Source organism: Miscanthus floridulus, chromosome 1 (assembly GCF_019320115.1).
Source record: "Miscanthus floridulus cultivar M001 chromosome 1, ASM1932011v1, whole genome shotgun sequence".
Lineage (NCBI taxonomy): Eukaryota > Viridiplantae > Streptophyta > Magnoliopsida > Poales > Poaceae > Miscanthus > Miscanthus floridulus.
The window spans coordinates 85,235,845-85,247,015 of record NC_089580.1 but is presented as its reverse complement, the minus strand read 5'-3'; the positions used below and the strand labels follow the sequence as shown (position 1 = coordinate 85,247,015).

At 50.0% G+C, this 11,171-nt stretch overlaps 1 pseudogene; it reads right to left on the bottom strand.

Moving 5' to 3' along the window:
- Positions 1-1,231: 1,231 nt before the first annotated feature.
- On the bottom strand, positions 1,232-10,903 carry LOC136459808 (uncharacterized; annotated as a pseudogene).
- Positions 10,904-11,171: the final 268 nt, after the last annotated feature.

Here is an 11,171-nt window from a genome sequence, read left to right as displayed (position 1 = left end):
GCTGCTAACTGGGAATAGAGCCGGCGCAAGGTCCTGTATCGATTTTCCATGCAACCACCGGTTAGTCAAGAACTTCACCATCTTGGCATTGCCCACCATGGATATGACCAAGACCGAAAACATGGTCACGATATTTGCATGCTCCACGAAGTTGAATGTAGCGCAAGGTCGAAAAAGATCCGTCTTATGCAACCATAGCCATCTCATCCGCAGGGACCACCCAAGGACCTCGAGATTGTGAATTGCCAACCCGCCAAGTTCGATTGGGCGAATAGCACATTCCCAACCAACGAGGCAATGGCCCCCATTGATCTGCTGATGCCCTTTCCAGAGAAAGGCCCTCTGGTGCTTGTCGATCGCACGTATTAGCCACTTGGGCACATTCAGCGCGACCAACATGTAGATGGGGACTGCTGTTAACATGACACGCACCAGGATTGATCTTCCTGCCATGGTCATCAGTGCCACCACCCAGCCAGGTAGAAAATCCACAATGCTATCAACGATGGGCTGGGGATCGGATTTGGATAGCTTTCGGATTGAGAGGGGAGGTCCCAAGTACTTGCAAGGGAATTTGGACACCTCAGAGGGCATCTCCGCAATTATGAGTTGAAGCTCTTCTTCCTCCTGGCGGCAGATTGGAATAACTACACTCTTCTGCATGTTGGTTCCCCAAACAGACGCAACAGGTGTTGTACTGTGGAGATGTCCTCCAATGTCGTCTAGATGAAAAGTACAACATCATCTGCATAGAGCGACACGCGGGGCTTATTCCGAGCAGCCAGCAGTTGAGCTAGTTCCTCGCTGTCCACCTTGGCAATGATGTCATTGACTACGTGCATCGCTAGGATAAAGAGCATAGGATGCGCAGGGCTCCCTGACGCAACCCCGGCGATGCGAAATCCATTCCCCTGGCTGCCCATTCAGCATCACCCATGTGGACTATGTACGCAGCGAGCAGTAGATGATGCTACGCCATCGTCCCCCGAAACCGAGGTGGGACATCTCCCCCATAGTATTTTGCCTTAAAAAAACTAGGTGGAAAAATGAGAAGGGATATCTCCGGAGCTCTTCTCTGTTTAAAATGAAATATAGCACCAAATTGGTTGAGAAATTACAATATTTCAGTAGAAGAGATAACAGATGCCAACACACTACAAAATGACTAAACGTCGCTTAATCTTTGTCCCACCTAAAAACTAAACACCTATCATTGGTGCCATTAGACATACTAATGAAACCTTTCAAAGGGATCAATTGACAGATCATGTACTAGCTCAACACGCAGAAGATCAAGTGACACTACTGGAAACCGGCAATTTGCCTCGGCAAAGCCCGAAATACACTCGGTAAACGCTTTGCTGAGTGCCGCACTCGGCAAATAGCAGTCGGCAAAGAACCTGTCGGCAAATGTTTCTTTGCCGAGTGCCGCATATCGGGCACTTGGTAAAGCCTTTGCCGAGTGTCATGTCAGCACTCGGCAAAAAAAATCCGACATCAACTCTGACGGCCTCTTTGACGAGTGCCACCTCAGCGGCACACGGCAAAGAATTTTTTTTTTTGAAAATTCTTTGCCGAGTGCCATATTCTTGCACTCGGCAAAGAAATTTTTTCTTTTTAAAAAAAATCTTTGCCGAGTGCCATGGCTCTGGCACTCGGCAAAGCTGGGAAATTGGGTCTCTGCTTCCCAGCTTTGCCGAGTGCCATGGTCACGGCACTCGGCAAAGCCCTTTTTGCCGAGTGTGGCACTCGGCAAAGAGGGGAAAAATGCTTTTTTTTGTTTTTTTCTTTCCATCAGCACAAACAAAGAAATCACATATATATCAACACACAGCACAGGATATATTGCATACACATCCATATTCCATCACATACACATCCATAACCCAGCACATACACATCCACCATCCATAATACATCACATACAAATCCATTGTCCATAATCCATCACATACACTCGCATCATCCATGACAATATCCATCACAATATATATATGTCTCTAGTAGTAGTCTAACATAAGGCTAAGTCTCAAATAAGTCCATGCAACATGAAAAGAAACAAATAAACGGTACCTACTGCCAGCCTCCCCACCCGGAGTGTGAACTGCCACCTTGAGGAGGGCCAGTTGTCCACCCGACCTGTGGAGAAGGGCCACCTTGAGGAGTCGGGTTCGAACCCGCCGACTGTGGCTGCACAAAGGAGAAGCGAATTAATGAGTATCTATAGGAGGGCCGCACAAGCTAAAGGAATAAACAACCATATATACTCACCGGAGTCCCTACAGGAGGAGAAGGAGCCACAACTGGAGCGAGCAGCGACTGGGGCACGACCACACCTGGCAAGGCCTAAAGGCTCGCCATGAAGCTGAACATGTCCTGCAGCCTCTGCGCCTCGGCCGACCTCTGGGCTTGTACAGCCTCCATCTCCAGCCGATGGGCCTCCGCCTGGGCCGCCTGCTGGGCCTCCAACCTCCACAAGTCGGCCTGCAACATTCCACCTGCAATGTTTAAACAATGCAAAGACAAGGTAGATGTGTAAAAGCAATGAACGACGAATAAAACAGTACTAACCTAGAGTTCCGCCATCTGCTGCTGTGAGGTCTGCTGCCGAGAGCGTATGGGGAGGGAGGAGCTCGTGCTCCTTGCTCGAATATCGGCGAGGTTGGGAACAGAGGCGGAGTCGACTGTGCTGTCCGCCATCTAGTACCGGTCATGCTGCTTCCCTCCTCCCATCCTCATCAGGAGGTCTGTGTCTAGGGGCTGGGTGGTCGGATCAAAGTCCTCCCCATGGTGCTCGCGGGCCGCCGAGGTGTACTTGCTAAGCTTGCTGTGGACGCTCGTGTTGGTGTACGCCTCGGGCCCGTTCGTCGGGTTGTAGGTGACTTCTGGGGCCGTTGCCTTGCCCTTGTGTGCCAGGGCGTACGCTATGAACTCGTTGTATTCCTGGCCTTGGTGCGCCTGGGACTGCGAGGAAAACACAAAGATGATTACAAGTAGTGAGAATTGAGCATTAGAATAAATAAATAAATATGAAAACACAAAGAAGATTACCCATGTCTGGGCGTACGCGCTGAGGCTCCGGTTGCCTTGGTGGTGTGGCGCCCCACCCATCTCAGGCGGCAGTCCCGGCAGATGTTGTGCTTCTCTGCCCACTCCTCCGAGAGCCACCTGTCCACAATGGCCTCGCAGCAGAGGCGGTGCCTAGCGCACCAATCAGGACATTGCTGCATGCCATCAAGTTATTGATATGTTAGAAGATGAAATGAAGCCTACCTATTATTCATGGAAGGAGTCAGTATTAATGTTTTGTACTTACCGAGAGGTACTGCTCCTTGGTGAGCGTCCTCGTCCTGGCATCGGCCTTCCTCATCACCTGATCAAGGACGTCGGCGCTATAGTTGATGATGCACTAGAGCCACGTCTCGTGGTATAGGTCTGAGAGTCGAGACCTACAAACCTTGTCCTGCACTCACGCCACTCGGTCCTCAAACCCTTCATCGCACCTGAAGAAGTCCTGCATACAGACATCATGTATCGTTTCATTATTTCAAGAATGACCAATGAATGCGTAGTATTGACCAATTTAGTGCGATGAAGACTCACCCAGAACTCGGCCTTGATCCGCGCCACAACGGTGCCGAACTCGCTGTCCTCGGCGGCGTAGAAGTGGTCCCACGTCTAGGGCGGCGAAGTCACCGAGGCGTAGGTGACCATGCCAGGGTAGTGCTGCCGAATCAGAAGGCCCAGGGTGCCATTGATGTGCCGGCCCATTCCGGACACAACTTCCCAGTTGCTGCAAGAGTCATTAAGAAGAATTGTTAGTCTCCAGTTTGATTTTCAACATGTCATATGAAATAGTAGTGAAATAATACTTACTTGTCGCTGCTGGGTCGAATCACCGGGCGCCGGTGAAGTGGGATTGGTCGCACCAGGAGCTGCGAGGGCCCACGCAGGTAGACTCCCGACGAGGTAGAGCCAGAGGCAGTGCAAGTGGAACCCCCTGCTGTCACTATCGCCGCCTCCCCATGGTCTGACGAGTCAGAGGAAGTGCCACCCCCTCCTATGTGCAGGCCCACCGCCTGGTCGTCCTCGTCCACCGACGGGGTGGCAGCCGGCTGCACTCTCATCCTCGGACGGCCGCGGGGGTGGCCGCTCCTCGTCCTCCTCGTCGGCGGCTCCGGCAAGGGGTCCTCCTTAGCGTGGGGTGGTGAGCGCTCCCTCATGTAGAGGGTGGTGAGTGCTCCCTCACCCCCCGACAGGCCTGCCTTCACCCGACATTTTGTCGAGTGCCTGCAATTTCAAAGAGTAAACCAATTAGCACAGTTAAATTACAAGTACTTATAAAGAGATGCAAAATGAACGAAACATAAATGCAATAATAATAATAATAATAATAATAATAATAATAATAATAATAATAATAATAATAATAATAATAATAATAATAATATAGTATTACATGAATTAGAAATATTCTTCACGATCGGCAGCGGCTGGATCATAGGTGTCATCATCACTATCAATATTGTCGAGTAAATCGGGCTCATCTCCATCGTTGTCATCATTGTCATCGCCCAACTATAATCGCTCAAGCATTTATAAGTCCTTAGCATTTTGCACCTCTTCTTTGTCGTCCTCATCTCCATCGTCCTGATCAATGTCATTGTCTACTTCCATGCCCATCAGCGAAAACATGTCTATGTCAAACCTCCCTTCTAGCCCCTCTGGTTGATAGAACTCCTGTGTGTTTGGGTCAAAGTTGTAATCCTCATTGTTTGGGACAGGCAGTTTACCGTGCGGCGATACCAACTGCACAAGGTGCCAACCGATAAGATTGGGGTCTTTTTGGCACGCCCATGGGAGATAATAAACTTGCGTGGCCTATTGAGCCACAATTAGACATCCTCTCCTTGATAGATAGAATCCTGTCGAATTTCGACTTGTCCAATCTCAGGGGCTGTTCTCATGACATTAGGATCGAACCAATGGCATTTGAATATGACTTGATTAGGAGCTTTGCGACACTCAAAATTGAGCTCGTATATTTCTTCTACTATGTCGTAGTAGTCGCGCTCATCGGTGCCAGGCGTACGAACTCCGGTATTCATGGTTTTCCGATTGGGCCGACTCCGCTCGTAGTTTCTTGTGTGAAAGCGATAGCCATTCACATCATAAACGGTGAATGACTTGACCTTGTAGGCGAAGCCTTTGGCGAGCCCTTTCAACTCAGCATCCATTTCTGCATCCTTGCGGGCCTGCAAGGTGAGGCCGGATAGATCGTTACATTACTCGCTCGTAGGAGCAAAGTGGGATGTCAAAGATTGAACGAGGTAAATTGGACGGTACCTTAGTATCGAACCAGGATATGAAATCAGGCACACCATCTTTGAGAAGACTATCTTCTTCTTAAGGGGAAGGAGCCCTATTCCCTCTCCAGTATTTATTCAGAAATTCCCTAAAAAACAAGAGATAAGGGGGTTCGATAGATGGAGGATAGTGACAAGGGCGTATGTAACAAGCTCATTGAGAACTTACTGCACATAAGGCTTAACTTCATCAAGGTTCAACAACACATACATCATGATAGTGCGCCACTCATCATGCCGCAAGGTCTTGGTGCCCGATGCGCTTGCCTTTCCAAGTTGCCCTTTGAAAAGGCTGAGGTTTGATGAACTCTCGTCCGCGTTGTAACGAGGGGGACGATTGTGCACGCTGGGAAGCCATCCTTATAGTATGCTATTGTGAAGTTTGACACCTCCTCCAGCATGAATGCCTTTACCACAGAAGCCTCAATTTTGGCTTTATTTCTACACTTTTTCCAAAGAATCTTTAGACATCTCTCAATTGTATAGCACCAACGGGCCTGCACGCCCCCCCCCATTCGTGCCTCATACGGTAGGTGCAAAATCAGATGCTGCATCGCCAGGAAGAAGCCGGGTGGGAAGATCTTCTCCAACTTGCAGAGCAACACAGGTGCCACTTTCTCCAAGTCATCAATCACGTCCTGAGATAACTTCTTGGCACAAAGCTGGCGGAAGAAATAGCTCAACTCTGCCAGCATGCGCCACACATGCTCAGGGACGTATCCCCGGGTCATCGCAGGAAGGAGCCGCTCAATCCATATGTGGTAGTCATGACTCTTCATCCCTAAGACTCGCATAGTGGACAAGTTCACTCCCCTACTCAAATTCACCGCATGCCCATCAGGGAACATTAACATCTGGATCCACTGCAGTACTTCCTTCCTTTGGTCCTTTTTCAAGATGAAATCGACCGGAGTCCTTCTCCATTTCTTACCGGGCGTGGGAGGCTTCATCACTTGCTTTGGCCTATCGCACATCGTTGCTAGGTCTAGTCTAGCCTTAACGTTGTCCTTTGACTTATCAGGAATGTCCATGAGTGTTGCAAAAAGCGCCTCGGCGATATTCTTTTCTGTGTGCATTACATCAATGTTGTGTGGAAGAAGAAGGTCATTGAAATAGGGGAGCCTAGTCAAGCCCGATTTATGAGTCCACTGGTGTTCCTCACCATATCCAATAAAACCACCTTTCTCTTTATCATCTTTAAGAGCCTCTATCTCAGCACGGACCTCGGCACCGGTCATCATCTGAGGTGCAGGGTCGGTGACTTGAACCCCTTTCCTAAAGTTCTTGACATCTCGTCTAAATGGATGGTCAAGAGGGAGGAATTAACGATGTTGGTCAAACGAAGAAAACTTGCCACCCCTCTTCAGCCAAGTGAACCTCACAGCTGTCTTGCATATTGGGCATGGGAACTTCCCGTGAACACACCACACGCAGAATATGCCATACGCCAGGAAGTCATGCAGGGAGTAGTGGTACCACATATGCATTATGAAGTTCTTCTTTGTAGCTCGGTCGTATGTCAGTACCCCCCTTTTCCCAAGCAAGGATCAATTCATCAATGAGAGGCTCCATGAACAAACCCATCTTGTTCCCCAGGTGTCCAGGAATTATCAGTGAGAAGAATACGTTCTTGGGTTGAAACATGACACCGGGGGGGGGGGGGGGGGGGGAGATTGAGGGGGATCACGAACACGGGCCAACAAGTGTACGGGGACGCCAGCAATCCATAGGGGTTGAACCCATCTATTGCCAGCGCTACACGTACATTCCAAGCCTCCTCAGCTTTACCATGATGTATGCCATCGAAATGGGTCCATGCATCGCCATCCGATGGGTGTACCATCTTTTCAAGATTGTATCTTTTGCCATGTTTGTGCCATGTCATGTGTACGTTTCGTGGACTCCTCTGTCATGTACAACCGTTGGATCCTCGGTATGATAGGAAGGTACCGTAGGACCTTCACGGGGATACCAAGCTGTTCCTTCTTGCCATCACTAGTGTCAACCTCCAGATACCTAGAGGATTTGCACTTTGGACAGTGCATTGCTTTCTCGTGATCTTTCCTAAATAGGACACAACCATTCGGACAAGCATGGATGTGCTCATACGGCATCTTAAGGGCACGAAGAAGTTTCTATGACTCGTACAAGTTCTTTGGCAGAATGTGGCCCTCCGGAAGCAGGGATCCAACAACTGCCAACATACCATCGAAGTTGTCTCGACTCATGCTACACTGTGACTTGAACACCATTAGGCGTCTAATGGCATCCAGTTCCGAAACCATTGTCTTTTCGTGAAGGGGCTTCTATGCCGAAGACAGCATATCGTAGTACGCCTTTGCGGATTCCTCTGGCTCGTCCTCTAATCCTTCACCGAACCATGCCTCCTGAAAGTCATCCATCCAGTCTGCTACCCCGGCATCTCCATCAAAAGCCTCGAGGCGTGGTCTCACCACCTCCTCTCTAATACGATCGGCTTCACCATGGTGGATCCAGCAGGTATAGTTTGGCGTGAATCCATACTTGCAAAGATCTTCCCCCACGTTCTTCCTATTCTTTCTTACACAGTTGTCACATTTGCTGTAGGGACACGGCATCCGACTCGACCCTCTAGCAGCCTCGCCAAATGAATGCTCCAAGAAAGCATTAGTCTTAGTCATCCATTCTGGGGTCATACTTGCGTGGCCCATGTACATCCAATCACGGTTCTCCATCCTCTAGCATATACATATGTAAGCGAGTAATATAACCAGCAATTGCATCTGCACGGCGTTCCTACCATCTAATAGGTGAGGATAGGTCCTAATCCCACCCGCGGATGCGTATATGAGGTCAGTTTCAATGCTCTGCTCCTATCTGAGACAAAATTTCGGCAGCACCTCCCCGCTGTTCTCCCGATACACATCCTACAAGGGAGAGTGTGTATCCGGAGAACAACAGGGAGGTGATGCCGAAAGTCTGTTTCGGACCGAAGCGAACCATGGAAACTAACCTCATCTACGCATCCGCGGGCTGTCCAAAATACGTGGACAATCCAAAAGAGATACGGTCGTAGATATGCAAAGATCTGCATACCTCCGACCGTATCTCTTTCGAACGGGAGACGCCTAACTGGGCTACGTGACCATATCAAACAAGCATGCAAAGGAGGAGGGGGTTATACCTAGGGTGGCGGTGGAGTCAGGCTAGCAGGGCAGTGGCGTGTCGGTGCAGTGGCGAGGCGATGCGGTGCAGGCAGACCAGTAGCGCCAACGAAGACGATCGGGGTCGCCGAGTCCCTCCCACGGGTCCTTCTCCTACATAAAAAGGCAATAGGTTAGAATCCATTGAAAATTTCGGCAGCACCTCCCCTGCACGGGGAGGTTTCCAAAACCTGCAAGAAACGTAGGCGCGATGGCCAACAACCACATATATACCAAACATAGGCATGAAGGCCAACAAACATATATATGCCAAGACGAGCCATGTACTTTAGTTCTCTTTCCATGTAGATGAAAGTATCGAAGTAGTACAACAACAAGTACTACTACCACTACAACTACTACTAACACTAACACTACTACTACTAACACTACTACTACCACTACTTACTACTAACAATACTACTAACACTACTAACTACTAACTACTACTACTTACTAACTACTACTAACACTACTAAGTACTACTACTAACTACTATAGGTGTAGGGCATACCTTCGCGACGAGAATGGCAACAACAAGGGTCGGCAACGACGGCGGGCACGACCGTAGTGGCGTGAGGGTCGACGGGCCTAGGCCGACACCTTCCTTCTCCTCTCCCTCTCCTTCTCCTCCTCTCTTCTCCCTCCTCCTATCTTCTCCCCTGCCTCCTCCTCCTCTCTTCTACAGTGGTCGGCGGCGGGGGTAGTGGCCGCCGACGGGGGAGGTGGCCGCCGAGGGGGGCGCGCAGGCGGGGGAGGTGGCCGCCAAGGGGGCCGGTGCGGGCGGTGGCCGCGACGCGCCTCCTCCTCTCTTCTGCAGTGGCCGCCGGTGGGGGCGGTGGCCGCCGGCGGGGGAGGTGGCCGCCGAGGGGGGCTCGCAGGCGGGGGAGGTGGCCACCGAGGGGGCCGGCGCGGGCGGTGGAGGTGGGCGCCGGCGGGGCAAGCCGCGGCGGCGCTGGGGCCCGCGCGGGGGTGGTGTCCCGGGCGGTGGCCGGGCGAGGGCGGTGGCTGGGCGGTGGCCGGGCGGGGGCGGTGGCCGGGGCGGAGGCGCGGGCCGGCGATGTGCGGCGGCGGCGGCTGAGGGAGAGAGAGGTGAGAGGGAGAGAGAAATGAGAGAAAGAGAGAGAGCGCGCCGGCCGGGCGCAGGTGAACGGATAAGGCGGCTTTGCCGAGTGCCAGATCAGCGGCACTCGGCAAAGTCAATTTTCTTCGTCGAGTGTCGTGATCTGGCACTCGGCGAAGTTTTAAAAAAATTCAGCAGCTCTTTGCCGAGTGCCAGCTGGGCGACACTCGACAAAGAATTTATTTTGCTGAGTGCCAAAACTTGGCACTCGGCAAAATAAATTCTTTGCCGAGTGCCAAATGGGGGGCACTCGGCAAAGAGGACGCCGCTGGATGCCGTTAGGCCCCTACTAATCTTTGCCGAGTGCTAGGCACTCGGCAAAGACAGCCTTTGCCAAGTGCAGGTCTTTGCCGAGTGCCAGGCACTCGGCAAATGCCTCTTTGCCGAGTGCCATATTTTGCCGAGTGTGGCGCTCGGCAAAGCAGGTCTTTGCCGAGTGCCCAAAATTTGGCACTCGGCAAAGATTTTTATACTCGACAATTCACGTGTTTCCCATAGTGTGACCCAATCAATATTTTACGTGACACAAAAGTGATCCGTGCCACCTTCGAAGCTCTCTTTTTTATATCGAGAAGTCTACGTTGTCTTACAACCCATGCTTTGCTAAAGTTCTCAATTTCTAACTCAAGCCTCATTGACTCCAATACTCTTGCATTTCATACAAAGAACTTGACAAAGTCAATATGTGTCTTGCTTCCTTGATAGTTTGCCAGCACAATTTTCCTCAAATGGATGGCCTGGGTGCCAATAACTTTTTGGCATTTATGAAAACACACATTGTCCACAGAAACACGTGCTACCTGAAAAAGCAAAGTGAACATATAAATGGTGTCAGTGGTTAACCTAGCTTTGGAACAATCATGTCATCTACGTAATAGTAAGTGACCAAAAATGCAGATGCACACTCTGGTATATATAGGGAGTCACCTTGATGTACAACTTCTCCAAGCGGGGAAAGCACTTCACTGTGTTAATAACGGCATCCAAGGAAAGTACGAACTCGCATAAAGCTAGAACCTTCAAACTGTGTACCACTACCACATTCATCGTGCTAATAGGAGTTGATCCCTGAATTAAGGGTAGAATTAACACATCATGATCAAGCAAAGGGACATGGATCCATGATGAAGGCTTGTGAAAGTGAGAATTAATGATGCCAATACCTGATTGGCGCTGCACTTACGAGTTGTGGGCAGTTTGCCTTTCTTTTTTCTTCTTTGCTTGTTTGGCATTGTGTGTGTAGTTTATCTTAAGAACTTGGTTAGGTTTTTTCTCGGTAGCTGTTATGTGGTTCTGGTCTGTGTCAAACTTTGTCTGTTTTATCTGGTTTCGGTTTGAAGTGGCTATGACTAAGTACTTGGCACTCTTGTTTGCTACCTTTAAGTTCAAGCTCCCTGAAGATTATGAACTTTCTAGTTACATAAGTTGCTTGTTGTTTGCTCTCAAAGTTATTAGCCATGAACAATCAGAACCACAGATTTTGAAAAGTCCTCTATTGGA